At 34.5% G+C, this 7,339-nt stretch overlaps 3 pseudogenes; 2 read left to right on the top strand and 1 right to left on the bottom strand.

Moving 5' to 3' along the window:
* Window positions 1-211: 211 nt before the first annotated feature.
* LOC128041698 (photosystem I P700 chlorophyll a apoprotein A1-like) lies at window positions 212-1,883 on the bottom strand (annotated as a pseudogene).
* A 487-nt stretch (window positions 1,884-2,370) lies between these two features.
* On the top strand, window positions 2,371-3,046 carry LOC128041795 (chloroplast envelope membrane protein-like; annotated as a pseudogene).
* Window positions 3,047-3,278: 232 nt separating this feature from the next.
* On the top strand, window positions 3,279-4,234 carry LOC128041659 (cytochrome f-like; annotated as a pseudogene).
* Window positions 4,235-7,339: the final 3,105 nt, after the last annotated feature.

A 7,339-nucleotide genomic window follows, 5' to 3' on the forward strand; every position in this document is an offset into this window, starting at 1 on the left:
GACACCAAAGAAGAGTACGACCCAATGCTTTATTTGTATCCTTGTTGATCCTAATTCGACATTAGAAGTATATTGATTTTTCACCAATAACCGAATACTTTTGTCTGTAACTACTACATATTTGATTCCATCCATAAATCTATTTTCTTCCCTATGAGTTAGAGTCTCAATAAGAATGCTAGTTCTTACTGTTCATATGTTATGATATGAGTTACCACCCTTGATCACTTATAGTACCCCAAACATCTAACTGCATTTTCCAACTGAAATGGAATATTACTACCGAAATTGAATTGTACATCCAGAATAGTCCTAAGAAGACATGATCCCAACCGGATACTTGACATGTCCCCCCTCTTCCAGGCCCATCACAAGGGAAACAAAAACTGAGATTTGCTTTATCTGGTATCAAACGCGAGCTACGAGCAAATAGAACACCTTTTAGGAGTATTAATACTGTCACATGAATAGTAAATGCATGAATGTGATGGACCAAAAAGTATTCGGTTCCTAATGGAATAGGTAACAAAGTAACTTTGCCCCGTACTGCCACTAAATCACCGCCTCCCCAGGTCAAACTGGTGCTCGTTGTTGCACTAGGAGCCGTTGCACCGGGTGCTAAAGTATGGGTGTTTTGTATCCATTGAGCAAAGATGGGTTGTAATTGTATAGCTGTATCTAAAAACATATATTGTGGACGCCCTAAAGCACTCATGGTATCATTACGAATATACAAACCAAAACTGTGGAAGCCTAGAAATTTACATACCCAGTTGAGATGTGATATGATTGCATCACGATGCCTAAGGACACGATCTAATAGATCGTTGTATCGAATAGTTGGATCATAGTCTCTTACCATAAAAATGGTTTGCATGCTTGTGACCCACTATCGAATCCACCAATCCACATGTGATGTGTGAACAATGACAGTTGTGTACCATAGTCGGTAGCTAGATATGGATAAGGGGCATGGAATACATATGGTGAGCTACAACAATGGTTAAAGAGCCTAACATAGCTAAGTTAAGAGATAATTGAGCATGCCATGATGTTGTTAGGATTTCATATAGTCCTTTATGCCCTTGGCCTGTAAATGGACCTTTATGAGCCTCTAAATATCTTTTAGGCTATGCCCAATGCCCCAGTTGGTCTTATACATGTGACCCGCTATTAGGAAAAGAATTGCAATAGCTAAATGATGGTGTGCAATATCAGTCAACCATAGACCCCCAGTCACTGGATCTAATCCTCCACGAAAAGTAAGAAATTCCTCATATTTTGACCAATTCATGGTAAAAAATGGGGTTGCTCCCTCGACAAAACTGGGGAAGTGGGATCTCTTTAGGGTCTACTCAAACATTTAGAAATTGTTTTATTAGTAAAGATACATGTACTTGATGCCCCGCCCAAGAAAGGGACCCAAGCTCCAGTAGCCCTACTAAATGGTGATTCAACATAGATTCTACATCTTGGAACCAACCGGAAAAAAGCATTAAGGCCGCAAAGACCAATGCAGCGATTGCGATACAATAGAGTTGTAATTCACTAGTTATTCCAGATGCTCACCAAATCTGAAAAAAACCAGAGGTTATTTGTATTCCTCGGAAACCCCCACCCACATTGCCATTCAAGATTTCTTGGCCTACTATTGGCCAAACCACCTAGGTGCTAGGTCCAATGTGAGTAGGATCGCTGAGCCATGCTTCATAATTGGAAAAACGAGCACCGTGGAAATACATGCTGTTCAACCAAAGAAAGATGATGGAGAGTTGGCCGAAATGGGCACTAAATATTTTGCGAGAGATCTCCTCCAAATCACTGGTATGGCTAACATAATGATAAACGTAATGATACCATTTCTGTCTTTTTTTGTCACTCATTTTTTATCAGCATAATATTTTTCCTAATTTTTTTTCAACTATTGCTGGACTCTAGACTATATATAGTTTAGATAACCCGCAAAATTTTTTGACATATTTGATTGCGATCTTGATATAGACAGGGTGCTCCTTCGTCTCAAAATCTGAATAGAACAATCTTTATTCTTTGAAGCGGTTCTTACGGGCAGTTATCAAAACAGGGCAATTGCTTCGAATTTGATCAATTGAGATATCTGGAAACAATAACAATATCAATATAACAATAATATATATATTTCATTCAATTCAAAGTGGATTCTTATTTTCTATATTACGTATTCTTTTAGATTCAATTAGATTTAAGGGCTAAGCCTTTGAATCAAAAAAATAGAGAATAGATTCATGGGCCCCTACTTTATGATATAATGAAAGGCATGCTTGATAGAAAGATTAGATCACATAAAGTAAACGAATAAAGTGGGTTCATTAACAACTCAGAAATGAAAAAATGGCAAAAAAGAAAGCATTCACTCCCCTTCTATATCTTGCATCTATAGTATTTTGCCCGTGGATCTCTCTCATTTAATAAAAGTCTGAAATCTTGGATTACTAATTAGTGGGATACTAGGCAATCAAACTTTTTGAATGATATTCAAGAAAAGAGTATTCTAGAACAATTCATAGAAGTAGAGGAACTCTTTACATTGGATGAAATGATAAAAGAATACTAAACACATCTACGAAGCTTCAGATAGGAATCCAAAAAGAAACGATCTAATTGATCAAGTCGCATAATGAGGATCATATCCATACGATTTTTCACTTCTCGACTAATCTAATGTTTCGTTATTCTAAGTGGTTATTCTATTTTGGGGAATGAAGAACTTCTTATTCTTAACTCTTGGGTTCAAGAATTCCTATATAATTTAAGCGACACAATAAAAGCTTTTTCTATTCTTTTATTAACAGATTTATGTATAGGATTTCATTTGCCCCACGGTTGGGAACTAATGATTGGCTCTATATACAAAGATTTTGGATTTGCTCATAATGATCAAAATATATCTGGTCTTGTTTCTACCTTTCCAGTCATTCTAGATACAATTTTTAAATATTGGATTTTTTGTTATTTAAATCGTGTACCTCCGTCACTTGTAGTTATTTATCATTCAATGAATGACTGAAAAATGATTCATGGATTCAATTATAATCTTTCTTACTTTCAAGATAAGTAAAGCATGCAAACTCGTACTTACTTTACTCTTTCTACCCATCAGGAGAATACAATTTCTCCTCTGTTTCAGTCATTTTTTTTTCCGTTTTCAGTAAAAGTAAATAGCATAATCGTGGCTAGAGAACTATATTAGTGACCTACCTAATTTTATTGTAGAAATTTTTGGGATCAATGATTGGACCATGCAAACTAGAAATACTTTTTCTTGGATAAATGAGGAGATTACTCGATCCATTTCCATATCGCTCATGATCTATATAATAACCAGGGCTTTCATTTCAAATGCATATCCCATTTTTGCGTAGCAGGGGTATGAAAATCCACGAGAAGCAACTGGGCGTATTGTATGTGCCAATTGCCATTTAGCGAATAAACCCATGGGTAATGAGGTTCCACAAGCGGTACTTCCTGATACTGTATTTGAAGCGGTTGTTAGAATTCCTTATGATATGCAACTGAAACAAGTTCTTGTTAATGGTAAAAAGGGCTTTGAATGTGGGTGTTGTTTTATTTTACCGGAGGGGTTTGAGTTAGCCCACCGATCGTATTTCACCCGAGATGAAAGGAAAGATAGGCAATCTTTCTTTTCGAACTACCGCCCACTAAGAAAAATATTCTTGTGATAGATCCTATTCTGGTAAAAATATAGTGAAATCACCTTTCCTATTCTTTCCCAGCACCACTAGTAATAAAGATGTTCATTTCTTAAAATATCCCATATCGTGGCGACAACGGGGAAGGGCGATTTATCCCGACGGGAACAAAAGTAACAAGATCTTTATTTATAATGCTACGACGGCGGTATAGTAAGCAATATCATACGAAAAGAAAAAGGGGGGTACGAAATAACCATAACGGATACCTTGGATGGACATCAAGTGGTTGATATTATCCCCCCAGGACTAGAACTTCTTGTTTCAGAGGGTGAATCTATCAAACCTGATCAACCATTAACAATTAATCCTAATGTGGGTGGATTTGGTCAGGAGGATGCAGAAATAGTACTTCAAGACCCTCTACGCGTCCAAGGTCTTTTGTTCTTCTTGGCATCTATTGTTTTTGCACAAATCTTTTTGGTTCTTAAAAAGAAACATTTTGAGAAGGTTCAAGTGTCCGAAATGAATTTCTAGATCTGTGGATTTATCATCATCAAATTTGTAAAAAAGAACAAATTCTTCTTGGCAATTAGGTTAGGTATAATGAAAAAAAGGATGAAAAGTCCTTTGCTTATTTCTATTCTTTTGCTTATTTCTATTCTTTCTCTAGGAATTGCTTTTACCTCATTCAAGACAAAATATGTATATTGTGAAGAAGACTATTTGTCTTTACCTCTTTTTTTTCATTTTTCAATCTAAATTGGACTAAATTGGGGGGTGTAATTATATTCCTATTGTCAGTGTCAGATTTAAATGTTACAGAATAGGTTTTGTTTTCTAAATTCAATTTGAGTAGATACTAAACATAAGATAAGTAAGTGGAGAATAGAAAGGAAGGATAAATGAGGGGAACAAATAATTACAGAGAGTATTCTTCGTCTTTCTAGCCTTCGACACAAGAAAAGGGTGTGTAAAATTCCCTTTCTTGTGTCGAAATAATAAGAATTCCGGGACCCGTTCGTCAAAGATTTCTATTCTTAGTATAATATACCAAAAAAAGAGAAGGAATCCTTACCGATTTTTTTTGATAAAATAGAATCAAGGCGATAAACTTATAAAATAATTTCAAACTTTGATGAAATACTAAAATAAATCGAGTAAGGTTAGATTAGTCTAGAAAAGGTTTGATTGATATCCGTCAATGAAAAAAAAGAAATATTAAATATATATTGTATTGTGTCATCCAATTGAGTGATTCCTTTTTCTTCTAACCTTGAAAGTATCAATAGATACTATCGAAGATAGATGCTATGAATCAATTAATTGAAATTGAGTTCATTTTTCAAAAAAATCATCGGAAAAAGTGATCTATTTGTTGTCATTTATACGACCAAAATATTATGATCATGATCATTAAGAATTCAACGGGACCCTTCCTCACGAATCGGACAAAGAAAGAGGAGGGCCCGTTGAGTTCTTACACTTTCATGCCTATAACTTAGTTCGTCCCATTATCCATTATTCCATATTACGAGGACGAACCCAATCGAATATGAACCATAAAAGAAAATACCTATTAAACCGATCACAGAATACCAATTACAGTACCTATTATCCAAAGAGGAATCCTTCCAGTAGTATCGGCCATTTATCCCACTTCCTTCCGCATTTCATCAAGTGGTCATGCTAAAGACATAAACAGTCATAGATAATTATGAGATACAATCCTTCCAAATGGGATAAGAGAATTCCTACTATTATTTAGTATTCTACTACTCTTTTTTTTCTTAATTGATTAAATAATTGGAAAATAAAACAGCAAGTACAAAAATGAGTAATGACCCCAGAGAGAGGCTACGATTCAATTCAACATTTTGTTCGTTCGGGTTTGATTGTGTCATAGCTCTATAATTAATTGAATTAGGTTTATCGTTGGATGAACTGCATTGCGATATTGACCCCAAAAAGAAATGGTAGGTACAACTAGTCCGTGAACAACCAACCATCGCCTTTGTAAAAATTGGATAGGTTCGATCTATGGTCATTGGGTCCTCCTAAAAGATCTACTAAATTCATCGAGTTGTTCCAAAGAATCAAAATGGCCGATTATTAATGGAATTCGTTGTTGGCTCTCTCAGAAAATACTCGTTTGGACAAGGGCTTCCAAACACATCATAAGCTAAACTCATGTGAAGAATAACCAACCCGCGATGAATAGGGAAGGTATAGTAATACTATGAATGACCCGATGATCGAATCTGGTAATAATATCAACAAAACAACGTTCTCCGTGCTTCCGGACATGTCGAGCTCCACATATTCTTGTAGAGGATTGATTCCGTAAAAGATGGGATCGATAAATGGGAATTCACTAAAACTCAATCTTTGTGAGATCGTCAATATTGTACCAAAGGTATTTTTAGAGTATACCAAATTAGTATAGCTATCCTTCTTCCGACACGATACGCAATTTCAAACAAGATATCGACGTGAAGTGGTAGATAATTTCTTTCTTCTTCTTGCTTGTCGATGTATAACCGGTATCATGCAATAGAAAATTCCTCAAATTCACGGAGGTATTGGCTTGGGCCTAGAAACGCGAGATCGGTAACTGTGAATCCAACGAGTTGGTTTATAATAATTCATGAAGGAAATTATCATATTTCCGCAAGTCAATTAGATCTGAAATATAAAATTGACTTTTTCCGTAGTTGCACAAGAGGTTTTGTTTTTGTTGGAAGCCTGTTTTTTTATTTTAAGGAATTGATTAGTCATCGAGTAACAAGTAAGAGTAGTCGATAGTATTAGATATAGATAAAAAAGAGCAAGGAATAAAAAAATTCTACTAATCAATATTTGTGAGGTAGCCTTTCTTGTATTCTTGTATTAGATCCAAAGGTTTTTCTTGACCTAACTACAAAGATGATGAATCGATTTCTTTTCTTTTCTACTCTTGTCCGACCACTCTATTTTTGTGAATACTGTTTATAATGATTGATGAAGCAAAAATTTCAATTGAACTTATTATTTCAATTGGTATTTTGCTTATCCCCTCGTTTAAAAATTGAAACTTAGGTAAGTGCTTTATAAACATATGTATAAAAAGAACATATTTCATTTAACTCCTTCATGCCTACTATAACTAGTTATTTCGGTTTTTACTAGCGACTTTAACTATAACCTCGACTTTATTTATTGGTGCGAGTAAGATCGACTTATTTGAAAATTAATTCAATGAACGAACAATTCATAAAAACAAAGCTTTCGTCTATTCCATATATTCTATAGCTCCTTACAGTGTTAATTATCAATTATTAGGTATTGATATTCATGGGCAATAGAAATTAATATTTAGGATAGATATTACCTTTCTTTTCTCCTTTCAAATAAATTGAAATGATAAATTGAAATGATTGAAGTTTTTCTATTTGGAATCGTCTTAGGTCTAATTCCTATTACTTTGGTTGGATTATTCAGAATCGCATATTTACAATACTGACGTGGTGATCGTTGGACCTTTGATTAATTAACATACCTTTTTGGATTAATTAACATACCTTTTTTTGATGACCCTTTAATTCTTAAATTTTGAATTTCAATTTATTTAATAATTTGAATTTAATAATTTAATTCAATGAGGTCAAATT

Source organism: Gossypium raimondii, chromosome 6 (assembly GCF_025698545.1).
Source record: "Gossypium raimondii isolate GPD5lz chromosome 6, ASM2569854v1, whole genome shotgun sequence".
Classification (NCBI taxonomy): Eukaryota; Viridiplantae; Streptophyta; class Magnoliopsida; order Malvales; family Malvaceae; genus Gossypium; species Gossypium raimondii.